The following is a 13,591-nucleotide window of genomic DNA, read 5'->3' on the forward strand; positions in this document are numbered from 1 at the left end:
GCTGAAATAGCCGAATCCACTAATTTCAAGGGGTGTCCACATACAGTTGTGGGTATATAATGCATAATGTTTGACTAAAACAATAATTTCAAACCTTGCGTACATTTATATATGATCACGTGTTTCTCTATTATGCGTAGGAATGCTTGGGAACAGATTTCTAAAATTAAAGTCACTTGTAGCTGATTTCCTGGTTGTTAGTCTTATGTCCAACAAAAGATTATTATTATTATTTATTTTTTAACCATTCTCTAGCCCCTTAGGCAGTCAAGCCAAGGGTGTATGTAGTCAAGTCAATCAAGAAAGGTCAGATGTGAAACAGGCTGATGCGATTTAATGTTGACAATAATGACATGATAATGCAGATGGCAGACTCATGTTCTAATGTTCAACATCAAATCAGAATTCCTACTCTCTCAGAATGTACTGTACTTTAAGGACAGTGCGCGCACGTGTGCATGCATGTGCACCCACCAATTATGTAGATTTTAAAAGCATTCTAGGTTCACCTCGATGCCCTGCACTGAAAAAGCACAGACAAGGGGCAATGTCAAGATGACAAGTGCAAACAGCCAAAAGCTAAAAAAGGACTTCCTATTAAAACTAAAGTAGCTATTTTGGATGACAGCCAACTGTCCAAGTAAATCAATTTGAATTTGTTCAGGAGTTATCTAAAGGGTGAAAGTGATGTAATTTTAATAAGCAAATATGAACTTTAGGATGATTAAATTAATTTAGATGCTTTCCCTCAAAGTGAACATTATTCAATAGCTGAACACATTTGCATACATGAAGATATATTCCAAGAAAGCTCAGTACATGTCTTAAGTCAAATGGCAAAAACAAGCAAGTCCCATTACCTTACAGTACATAGTTAAAGGCAAACCTGCATTCATTAACCTACTGAATTTTCTTTCATTCATTAGTTTAGGACTTTCTAAATCTGCAACAAAACCAGGACTCCTACTTTTAGAGCCAATAAGCACCTTCTGAAATGAGAGCACTTTCAGTATTTATTTAGACCTGGCAAAGAATCACCCTGGGAGGTGGTTTAGTGGGGTATAGCAAAACACAATCAGGAAACCTGAATCTCCTACCTGACTGATGTCTTCATCCAGACCTGACCGTGGGGAGAGGAGGAAAGGAGAAGAGGAGAGAGAGTAGGACAGAGGGTAGTGGAGGTCAGATAGGCCATACATAACCAGCCCTGCTGTTGACATTGTAGAACTCATTCTGTGGTTGTAGAGGCATTTCTCTTCCACTTTGGTGAGAGGATTTATTTACATGTCTCTGCCTGCAGCTTTCATTTGGCAAGATTTTACGGAGTGAGCGAGTCCTAGGTTTTGGGGGAGTAAGGTCTGCAGATAGTCTTGTTGACAGTAGAGTTGCTATCACAGAGGGAGTGCTGCTTGTCTCTTCACAGCTTAAGTACTTAAGGGTGTGTGTGTGTGTGTGCGTGTGTGTGTGTGAGTGAGTGTGAGAGAGAGAGGTTTGGATCGAACCCTACAGCATGGAGTGTCTGAGAGGACACCTCATAAAAAATTCCATGCTGTGTGAAGTTTTGGCCCCTTTAACATTCCATGTGGAAGGAAAATGGCCGCCAAGTTACTTCGAACTCAGCAAAGTACAAAAGCAGAGCATGTCCGTAACTATATATATGAGGACACCAAGGGTTGGACCTCAATTTTTTGTAATAAAAAAAAAAAAAAATGTACACAATAAAGAAAATAAATTATGGATCAATTATGGGTCAACATCTAAATATTGTTCCTGGCATTCATCAAAGCATTCAGAAGAATAATTTATTTGAACATTCTAATCGCGCCTGCCTTTGCGAACAAGTGGAATTGTGAACAGTGGTTTGTTCGTTATGATAACCTGCATCCCCCTGATTTGCCTCCCAGATTTGCCTTTTCGGCACAGGCCGAGGGCCGAGTCATTTTACTTATTCCACATTTTGTTGTGTTACAGCCAGAATTCAAAACTTACACACAATAACCCATAATGAAAGTGACATTTTTTCAAATTTTAACCAATTTATTGAAAATGAAAGACAATTACCTCATTTACACAAGTATTCACACCCCTAAGTAAATACTTTGTAGAAGCACCGTTGGCAGCGATTAAGGCTCTAAGTCTTTCTGGGTAGGTCTCTAAGAGCTAGACAACCACTAAGGTCTTGCCATGGATTTTCAAGCAGATTTAGTCAAAACTTTAACTCTGCCATTCAGGAACACTCATTGTCTTTTTGGTAAGCAACTCCAGTGAAAATTTGGCCTTTTAGTTTATTGTCCTGCTGAAAGGTGAATTCAACTCCACCTGTCTGGTGGAAAGCAGACTGAACCAGGTTTTCCTCTAGGATCCTGCCTGTGCTTAGCTGCATTCCATTTCTATTTTATCATGAAAAACTCCCCAGTCCTTAACGATTACAAGCATAACAATAACATGATGCAGCCATCACTATGTTTGAAAATATGGAGAGTGGTACTCAGTAATAAGTTGTATTGGATTTGTTCCCAAACTTGGGGTCAGGGTCCCATGTGGGGTCCCATGAGGGGTCCCATGAGAAAATCTGTACTAATCTTATCAAACAAGTTAGGAACATAAAAAGAGGATATGTTGCAATATGAACATCTCCACATGGCCTATCTTCCCTATAGGCCTACATTAAAATGCAATCAAAATGAAAACAATAGTTGAAAGTTTTCGCTTCGTCACTATTTAATTCCTTGAGAGGAAGAACACACAGAGGAGATATTGTGAACGCTTCTCCAGCCTAGCTCGTTTCTTTCTCACTCACCTCCACTGTATTGCCTCCCATGGTCTCTAAGGACCAGCCGAGGTTGGGGTGCATTAGCATTCCCACACAGAAGATCCCACAGATGCTCAGGGGAAAGTCCCACAGGATGCAATGATCGGTGGATCAATATCCGGAGCTTAACGCATTGTGTTCACAGAATATTAAGTCATCGTGGGAAAGTTATCCCATCACGCTCCAGGTGAAAAGAGCCAAAGCCCACAATTATCCTAAGCCAGCCAGCCACCCACCCACCACGCTACGGTTTGAGATGATAAATGCAAATCGTACCAATGAACAGAGGAAAAACTACTTTGAGGCAGGAGTCTGTCGAATTACAAAATACGAAAGCTGCATCTGTAAGCAAAATATTGACGCATGACTCAAAAGTAAGCAACATGCATCAACGTGCGTTGAAACAAAGGAACTGGATTTATTTGAAATGTCCACAGGGACTTCGGACATTCAGACACAAACTCGTTGCTCAAATGTCGACAACGGCAACTGTGTAAACAGAACATCTCGTTGTTGACATTCTGACATGTACAGTGCCCATATTGCTGTAAACCCTGAGTCTCCTAGACCTACCATTAGTCTGACTCGTCTATGTCAAATCCCTCCGTGTCCCTTCTTCTCCAGGGTAGCGGAGCGGAGCGCAGGTTACGCGCGCATCCACTGCACATATCATTGATAGTAATGGGGGGGGGGGTGAAGTAGGCAGGGAGGGTGTGTGTGAGAAAGTGTGTATGCAGGGGGGTTAGCAAGTCAGGATTACACAAGCGGAGCATGAGTTCCGCTCCGCGAGATCAATTTATGTCACCAAACGGCATGACAACCAGTCCCCTCCCAGTCACCATCTGCCTTGTCCCCAAGCCAATTTGTCACAGCACATGTGTGGTGATGCCCTCCTTTAACATTGAGGAAGATGGCTGTGGGGAAAAGAAGAAAGGAAGGAAGGAAGTAAAGAAAGGAGGAAGGGGAAAATAGCACTGGCAGCACACTTAATGAGGTACTACTGGTTTGGATTGGTGTCAGAACTTAGTTCGCACCCAACTGAATTAGAATGACCTAATTGAGGTGAACATGATGGCCTAACACTAGTTCCTAATTCTCCACTCTCCGTAGCTATGATGCACTGGCTACTACGGCAAACAATGCTCGATCAGCTGAGCCAACCAGTGAATGGCCATTAGAGTAGGTAGTTTGCCAGCTTGCTGATGAAGTTGTACGGCACCAAAGTTATGGGACTGTTTTAAGAAATCAGCATGTGTCTGACTGACAGCTGGCACTGTGCCTTGCTACTTTGTAACATTTGGCCAATGCCATAACGCTGCGAAATAGTGGTCAGCTGTGCTGCAGAACTCAGCCCACTAGTCACGGCAGAACAGAAACTGCCTTATCATGAAAACTCACTAGTGCTATTAGCTAGAATTTCACTACACTATCTAACGGGAGTATTCAGCACTGAGTGTGTGAACTTGTTGGAAGCTCTTTAACTTCATGTAGATTGATTTTGAGACTGGAAAGATGGCGCCGACAGACACGGCAGCTCTGCTTCTATCTCCTAAGGAACTTCACAGTATTTTGTATTTTCTGTGTGTTATTTCTTATATTGTTATTATAATATGACATCCTAGACCCACTTCAATTTGCTTACCGCCCCAATAGATCCACAGACGATGCAATCGCCATTGCACTGCACACTGACCTATCACCTCTGGACAAGAGGAATACCTATGCAAGAATGCTGTTCATTAACTATAGCTCAGCCTTCAACACCATAGTACACTCCAAGCTCATCATCATCAGAACGTCAACAAAACGAAGGAGCTGATCGTGGACTTCAGGAAAAAGCGAAGGGAGCCCCCCCTATCCACATCAAAGGGACCGCAGTGGAGAAGGTGGAAAGCTTCAAGTTCCTCGTCGTACACGTTATTGAGGATCTGAAATTGTGCACCCAACACAGACAGCGTGGTGAAGAAGGCGCAACAGCACCACTTCAACCTCAGGAGGCTGAAGGAATTTGGCTTGGCCCCTATGAACTTCACAAACTTTTACAGATGCGCAATTGAGAGCATTCTGTCGGGCTGTATCACCGCCTGTTACGGCAACTGCATCGCCTGCAACAACAGAGCTCTCCAGAGGGTGGTGCGGTCTGCCCAACGCATCACCAGGGGCCCACTGCCTGCCCTCCAAGACACCTAGAGTGATGTCACAGGAAGGCAAAAAGATCATCAACCACCGAGTCACGGCCTGTTCACCCCGCTATCCTCCAGAAGGCATGGTCAGTACAGGTGCACCAAAGCTGGGACCAAGAGACTGAAAAACAACTTCAATCTCAAGGCCATCAGACTGTTAGATAGCCATCACTAGCCTGCTACCCCCAGTTACTCAACCCTAGACATGGAATCACTGGTCACTTTAATAATGTTTACATACTGCTTTTATAAATAGATTTTTATTTCACCTTTATTTAACCAGGTAGTCCAGTTGAGAACAAGTTCTCATTTACAACTGCAACCTGGCCAAGATAAAGCAAAGCAGTGCGACAAAAACCAACACAGAGTTACGCATGGAATAAACAAACGTACATACAGTCAATAATACAATAGAAACGTCCATATAGTGTGTGCAAATGACGTAAGAGTAGGGAGGTAAGGCAATAAATAGGCCGTAGTGGCGAAATAATAACATTTCAGCAAATAAACACAGGAGTGATGGATGTGCAGAAGATGAATGTGCAAGTAGCAAAAATATATAAATAAAATAAATAACAATATGGGGATGTGGTAGTTGGATGGACTATTTACAGATGGGATATGTACAACTGCTGGAGCGCTTGCTACGTGTGGGTGCTGCTATGGTGACCAGTGAGCTGAGATAAGGCGGGGCTTTACCTAGCAGAGACTTGAAGATTACCTGGAGCCAGTGGGTTTGGCAACGAATATGTAGTGAGGGCCAGCCAACGAGAGCATACAGGTCGCAGTGGTTGGTAGTATATGGGGCTTTGGTGACAAAACGGATGGCACTGACATAGACTGCACCCCATTTGCTGAGTAGAGTGTTGGAGGCTATTTTGTAAATGACATTGCCGAAGTCAGGGATCGGTAGGATAGTCAGTTTTACAAGAGTTTGTTTGTCAGCATGAGTGAAGGATGCTTTGTTGCGAAATAGGAAGCTGATTCTAGATTTCATTTTGGATTCTTAATATGAGTCTGGAAGGAGAGTTTGCAGTCGAACCAGACACATAGGTAGTTGTCCACATATTCTAAGTCAGACCCGTCCTGGGTAGTGATGCTAGGCGGGCGGGCAGGTGCGGGCAGCAATCGGTTGAAGAGCATGCATTTAGTTTTACTTGCATTTAAGAGCAGTTGTATGGCATTGAAGCTCGTCTGGAGGTTAATTAACACAGTGTCCAAAGAAGGGCTAGAAGTATACAGAATGGTGTCTTCTGCGTAGAGGTGGATCAGAGAATCACCAGCCTCAAGAGCGACATCATTGACGTATACAGAGAAAAGAGTCGGCCCAACTCATCTCATATGTATTTGCCCTATTCTATTTAATGCCACTGACATTGCTCGTCCTAATATTTAGATATTTCTTAATTCCATTAATTATTCCATTATTTTACTTTAAGATTTGTGTGTGTTGTTGTGAATTGTTACAAATATTTATGCACTGTTGAAGCTAGTAACAGAAGCATTTTCCTACACCTGCAATAACATCTGCTAAATGTGTATGTGACCAATACAATTTGATTTCAGCCAGAAAGCAGGTCGCTAGTTAGCTAGCAAATTTTTGTGCACATTTTCGATTTTCATACTGATTCTACAACCACAAAACACCTTTAGCTTTATGTAGAATTAGGTAAAGACTTTCATGAAAAAAACATCAATATCAGCTACGGGTTTATAGTGTTTGGTAAGATTGGTAAGATTAACTGAGCCTTAAGGATGAAAGGGGGTTCAGTTTGAGGATGAAATTAGTGTTCTCAAGTTATCAGACAGATCAGTGAAGACCCTCCAGTGGCAATGGAAAAGGTTGGCTGAATGTCTTATATGAGCTGTTAGAGAGTAGTGAGGTTTGGGACAGGGCAATAAACTGGTGCCAACCAAGGCATTAAAGGAGTGTACACTAGAAATCAGAGCTTATTTCTTACCATCTTTCACTAGAAAAAGCAGTGAAACAACCTTTGCAGCGATGCATGGAAGATATGAATAGAATATCACACATTTGTGCCAGTGTGTGAGGCCAGTGGGACGGGGACAGTGCTTTATTGCGAAATGAGTGGGTGACAAGGTATGAAAGCAATGTGAGACACAGTCCTCTCATATACACACACACACAGTTTGCTGTGACAAGTCCCGCCAGTCTGATCACATTACATGCCTATGCTCCCACTGACTGGTGTTCCTTCCCATTTTACCGTTTGTGGCAGCCATAATGAAAAGCAGAAAATGGCCAACCATATCAGAGCCAGCTGTAGACACCCAACTACTCTGCCAGTGACCAATTGAGCACAACACCTATATCCTCTTTCTACATGGCCTGCACACCAAACCCTAATGCATTGTTTGCCCGCTAACATATTTGACAACAATGGAAGTGGCTGGCATGCACTAACTTTGATTGATGCACAACGCTACACAATGGCCCGTGGTGTTTGTATACATAGCCGGCCAAAAGAGGGCTATCAGTACGAAGCCAATGCACATCAAGGGGTATGAACGCAGGTGTCCAATGTGAACCCTCATCCCGTCAAAAGGCTGAAAATACGGGCAACAGGGAGTGAAAAGGGTGACAGAGACAGAATTGCAGCTGTGTTGTTATATAAAGCATTGAGGGCGGTTATCCATCAAAGCCGGGCCTATACAGATAAGGTTTCAAATGAAAGTCCTGAAGGGCTCATTTCCACTGTGGACAACTATCACTTCATGATGTGAGGGCTCACGTAGTCAGCTACTGGTGTTATCCGGAAGGACATTGAAACATCAACTGCAGGCATCATAGCACACCCGGTGACCCTTGAGCTATAGAACACCAATTAGATACGAGTCAGCCTTTATTACAGCCAGCATGTTTGACGTCATACTCCATCTAAACCCATGGGTTAGACTACGTTGGATCCTGTTTCCAAGCCAAGATTCTATGTCTGAAATGTAGACATGAAGAGGGAAGAATAATGGTGATAGTACTCACTTTCTGTATCAGTACAGATGGATGGTTATTGGTTACACCGTCAAATGGCCCAGTCGATCTTTGGTTCCTCCCAACAGAGGTGAAGAATTCAGAGGGTCCGATCCGATAAGTACGGAGGGGTTGTGCAGTTGGGGGAGGGTCAGGGGGTTGAAACCCCCCTCAGATATTTTCACAATTAGTTTTGCAATCCTCAGCAAACTTCCTGTGAGAGAAAAAAAAACAAGAGACGAACAACATGAGCGGTGCGCTGCAGCAGTGATGGTCCAGTATGTAAACAACGGGAGGGAGAGCACAGCTGAGCTGCAAACACACAGGCTAATAACCTCTGCCTTTTCAACGAACAGCCTCGGCAGGATACTGCAACGGGCCGCTGACCCATGACTGAGGAAGACGTGCGGAGGGGGGCAAACATCCTCTTAGCATAATCTCCTCAGTCGCTTTACTGTCATAACATAGCAGCATAACACAAGCAGATGAGCTCTAAATAGAACCAGATGCGTGGGGCTCCACAGGGGTTGAGGCGGTGAGGCGACAGAGAAGCTGCAGAGCTACAGTATAGTGTGAGAACTTCTCTATACTTATCCATTTCCCCATAGTCTCAAATTGTTTAGATTATTCAAACAGCCTACAATGTATGTGGAATATAGACACTAATGGAAAAAAGAGCTGTCAATCATCTAAGGTTGTTTGTTACGTAGTAACACTAACAACCTACTGGTACTTCATATAAAGTTGCTGCTAACAACTCTGTGTTACAAATGGCTATTCCACTGAAGCTTGTTTATGAGCTTCAGAACCATCTGGGAGATTGAATTATAACCGGCCTTGTCAGCTAACTGTATCATCATGGTTTTACCATCTCTCCTAAAGAAACCCCCTTGCAGTGATGGGAACCCGTGACAGATGAATTTCCCTTCAATCCATTCCAGACGAATGGCATGTGGTCGATGACTCTTGCACCCATCGCTAACAACCAGCGCTGACTAATGTCATGTGGTCGATGCGTCTTGCGCCCACAAATACGCCCCCGCCACACATCCATTCATGCGCACAGGATCGCACACAAATGGCTGCGGATTGCAGGTCGTGACCCTGGAGCTCTCCCTTATATCCTGTGATTACTAAAGTATGTCCACTCACTGAACTGACTCACACAGCCCAGCGGATGGAGGACATCAATCTCTCTGACCCCCCTGGATATTAACCCAGCTGACTGCAGCTGCTATAGACTGCAGAGTGACTCAGGAGCCTAACCAACAGTGGTCTAATGCCCCCATGAATAAGGCTATAAACCCAGAACCACCCCAGCATTCTCCACATTAACTAGGCTAGCGTGGGTTCCTTGGCATAACGACCCACAGTGACTAAACCTATGTGGTGAAGAGGGGTACGCGAACCTTCCCTCACACGGTGTAGGTTGGTAAGTGGATGCGTGTTGGTCTACATGCCAAATGACATAGGTTCCCAATCATGGGAAATAGAAGTTTGCTGTACAGGATTGATGTCAGTGCTCAACTACAAATACCCTCTACAACTGATTTCCCTTTTCATATAGTTAAGACCACAGTGGTCACATTTGGCACAGAGCAGCCATTTTGGAGTGACACTAAACCATCAGAGGCCCTGTCAACATCTGTGGAATAGCTAATTTAGCAGCCTCTGGCACATAGGATAGCTCAAAATATGGTCAGCTGATTTCGTTGGCACACAATGTGTCTTTTCAGAGTAGAGACCAAGAGAAGGTATGAGCAAGGCGTTTTGTTGTTTGTGCTTGCTTGTTTGTTTGTTTTCCCCAGCCCAACATGGATTGACTTGCAGTATAGATTTCACGAAATGAAAACTTCTAGACGTGGTCTTTACTTTTTTTTTCTTAAAACAAACCATACCATGCCCTGAAACCGAAGTTGAGAGAATTGGTTTTGGTGCACACATAAATATGGAGAATATAAATCATTCATCATGTTTTTAGTATTCAGATTTTGTCCAATAATTTCTAATCTTATTGGATTGGCTGCACTGAGCCTCCGTTTCCCCTGCCTTAAGGACAGCTAGTCCAACTTGGTGTCACCCCCCAAAAGAAAATTACAAATATTTTCACATGAACCTCCCTTTGAACTGTAAAACAATATTTATTAATGTGGATATTGACTTTGTCACATCAGCATGCTTTTGTGACTCAGTCGATGCAATCAGGCTACGGGCCAGAAGGTTAAGGGTTCGCCGACCACAATGGACGAGCCACTCCCCCTGCCATTCTCATTACACCTACACTACAATCATAGCTGGCTGCAGATAATGATCAGCTAAGTGGAAATCAGATTTTCAACATTTTGATGCTATATTTATAATCATATAAAATATATGCAACAAATGTTCCACCAACAGGTTTCTGTGCCAACACATCACAACCAATAAGCAAAGCATACCGACTTTCGCCGCGTTAATGTCACGGTTTGCGATTTCAACACCACAATCTGCACAGTTTGGAGACTGGAATTATATTTTGGACAAATGTGCACAGGTAACCAACAGGAGATTTCTGAAGTAGTCTAATCAGATGAAAACATTGCGACTAGGGCTGTGACAATACCAGTATCGCAATATTTCTTCCATGGCAAAAATGAAAACATAAAGCAGCCCAAACTCTTTGGTCCTTAAAACACCTACTGTATGTAAACTATTGTGTGCTATATCTTGAAAAATAAATAAAACGTGACTCTGGATGACATCATAATGATCCCACTGGGCACAGATGTCAGTTCAAAATGTAGTTTTGATTTACATTTGGTTGAGTTAACATGAATTCAACAACAAATATGGTTTTAGGTTAAAAGTCAGGTAAAACAATAAGACAAAATGCTCTTAGATTGATTACTTTTTGCAAATCCAATCAGTTTTCCACATTGATTCAACGTCATCCCTTTTAACTGCATTGTTGTAAAATGACCCGTAAGTAAGCATTTCACTGTTAGTCTACAACGGTTGTTTACTAAGCATGTGACAAATTCATTTTATTTGATCACATTGATGTTCTTGGTTGAAATGATATGGACACTAGGGATGGGCATTTAACATTTTATTACTGTTCAAGTACTCGCATCATTTTTTTTGGTGTACGTCAACTGGTGATATTATATTGTGGAACACAATCTTCAAAAAAGTAGTAACCTCAGCAGTGGGGCTTGCTTGTAGAAGCCTATGGCGGCAATGGCATAGCTTTGCTTTGTTAATATAGCAGGCCTTATCTCCTGAGCCCTTATCACAGTCAAGACACCTATCTCATAGTAATACGTTCTTTTAAAAACATGTAAAATAACAGCATAAAATAGAACATAATGCCAGTGCGAAGTGATGTGCATCTCAGGTCTGGAACAGCTATTCTCAAAGAGTGATCATTTGAAACGGGGCTCGATACGGGGAGTTGAAATATTTTTTTTCAGGGTTACAAACCGAGATCTATCTTTCAATATACAGACGTTCCATTTAGAATATTCAACCTGTTCTTTGGATTTTCCTCAATGGATTAACAATTCCACATTGAATACTGCATGGTGATAACGTATGGCCATGGCATCTGTTTGGTGAGCAGGTTTGTGTATTTTCAGTGTGAAACCCGTCTATGTTTAGGCTAACCAATTCTAAAATGGATCATGGCTTTCACCTGATCAGTCTACGTCATGGAAATGTTTGGTACACTCAGTGTATTTTCCTACTTCAATCAACCAGTCCATTTTGAATTTGTGATAAAACTTTTGTCATTTGGCAAGGAATGTAGCTTGTGTATTCCATGAATTAGATCCGTTATTATAGGCATTTATTTTTGTAAACCTAACAGGAGCATGTGTGTGCAATCAGCATGCATGTGTTTAGGGAGCGGTCAGAACACAACTGAGCGAATGAGACCGGGAGGGGAAAGGGAATTTAGGGAGAAGGACTGTGTGATGCTTGACTTGGTTTCTTCTTGGTTGTGCCCCGCAAATGCACAAGAACTTTGTGAAGAATTTCACTTGCCATTTTGGGCATCCACAAAGCACATTCCACCAAATAATCTCTGGTTCAAGATGGAGCTTTGACGTCCATTCGAATACTCATTCCCATCCCTAATGGAAACAATGTTGATTCCACCCGTTTTTTCCCCAGTGCGATATTTGTTTCCAACATTAGGGCAGATTTCATAAAGAAGTTAAATCCACTTTGTGTTTTGTCTCCTTGCCACGATAATAACGAGTATCGCGATACTGGTATAGTCCAGTCCCCTAATTGTGAATGGTTGTGTTTATGCCACACATGAAAGGTAATACATTTTAAAAGTTAAATGACAAATATTTAGGGTATATTAAAGCTTTATTGGTTCTACGTGCGTAAGGAATATCAGAGAGGAGGCAGACCACACGTTAAGCTTTCCTGAATAACTGGGCCTGCTGGGAGCATATGTGGCCACATTTTCATAGGATGACTTGAGAGAATGATGATCCACAGCAGACAGCGCATCTCAGTATCACAACTTAAAATACAGCCAGACTGGCTTGCTACTGTGCCTTTCAATGCCTTATACACTGTTCAGTAGACCCCCTAATCCAAATGGAATGAAATATTCAAATCACAGGGCACTGTTATTCAAATGATATTTGCACTGCAGTTTACAGCCTAGAGTAGAATGTTGTACTCACTTGAAAACAATATTGAAATTATTCATTGTAATGTTGTGTTGTAGGTTAATCTAGGCAGGATACTTGTACTGTTCCTAAAGAGCAATAAGGGAGCTGTGTGTCTCATGTCATCACTGTTCTTTCCACTTATATTGAAAATTGGTGCAGCTTTGAATGATTTTACATGTAGTATGATTGTCCAGATCTGCAATATGCAAACTAACAAACAATCCACCTACAGGATAGACAGACTGGTAGACTATTGACCTATGTGGTATAGTTAACGTGGGAAGTACCAAAAGACCTTGACTTCCAGTAGGGGAGGCGCATGCAAGTGAATGAGGACATGTGGCTAGAATGGAAGAAATTATAATATTAAAACCTGCAAAAGGGCGAATGCAAACCAGGTTTAAAAAAAGGCACTACCCCCCTCATGCCCAGTTCATCTCTGCCCTCAAATCCCTCCTCCTTCCCTTGCAGGCTACTCACCTCTTGCCTCCTTTCTTTATCTCTACCACTTCCAACCTTCACCTCCTACCATTTATGTGCAATTCCTCCCGCCTTCCAAAAAACCTCTTCAGTGTCCTCCTTAAAAAAGTCTTTGCAAACCCTCCCTCCCTCCTCCACATCCTCCCTCCATATCTCAGATCATTCTTCCCTCCAGATATCTCCCTCTAGGCATTGCGCTGGTTCGCTCTGCTGCAGAGGTGATCAATGGCCCCTGGCGCCTCGGGGCCCCTGGGCTCCTGAAATGCAGGTATTAATAATGCAGGGCCCAGCTGTCATATCCTCCATTAGCTTGGGGGAGACATGGGGCCCGGATGGCTGATTGATTACTAATTGGATTAATTGCAGTCTTTTAGGGGAGGAGAATGTAGTAGTCTGGAGACCTAGCTGGCAACTGATAGGGGAGTGCATTTGATATGCTGGCATTCAGAGATAGGGA

The 13,591-nt window shown here is 42.7% G+C and overlaps 1 protein-coding gene across 2 annotated transcripts in view; it reads right to left on the minus strand.

The window, feature by feature from the left end:
- The window catches only part of sema6cb (semaphorin 6Cb), a 131,876-nt gene that overhangs the window by 57,053 nt on the left and 61,232 nt on the right, over positions 1 to 13,591 (minus strand). For both annotated transcript variants that reach the window (XM_064948307.1, XM_064948306.1), the window contains exon 3: positions 7,997 to 8,198. The gene's annotated coding sequence lies outside the window, so the exon portion shown is untranslated. The remainder of the gene's footprint in view (positions 1 to 7,996; positions 8,199 to 13,591) is intronic.

This window comes from Oncorhynchus masou, chromosome 30 (assembly GCF_036934945.1).
Source record: "Oncorhynchus masou masou isolate Uvic2021 chromosome 30, UVic_Omas_1.1, whole genome shotgun sequence".
Lineage (NCBI taxonomy): Eukaryota > Metazoa > Chordata > Actinopteri > Salmoniformes > Salmonidae > Oncorhynchus > Oncorhynchus masou.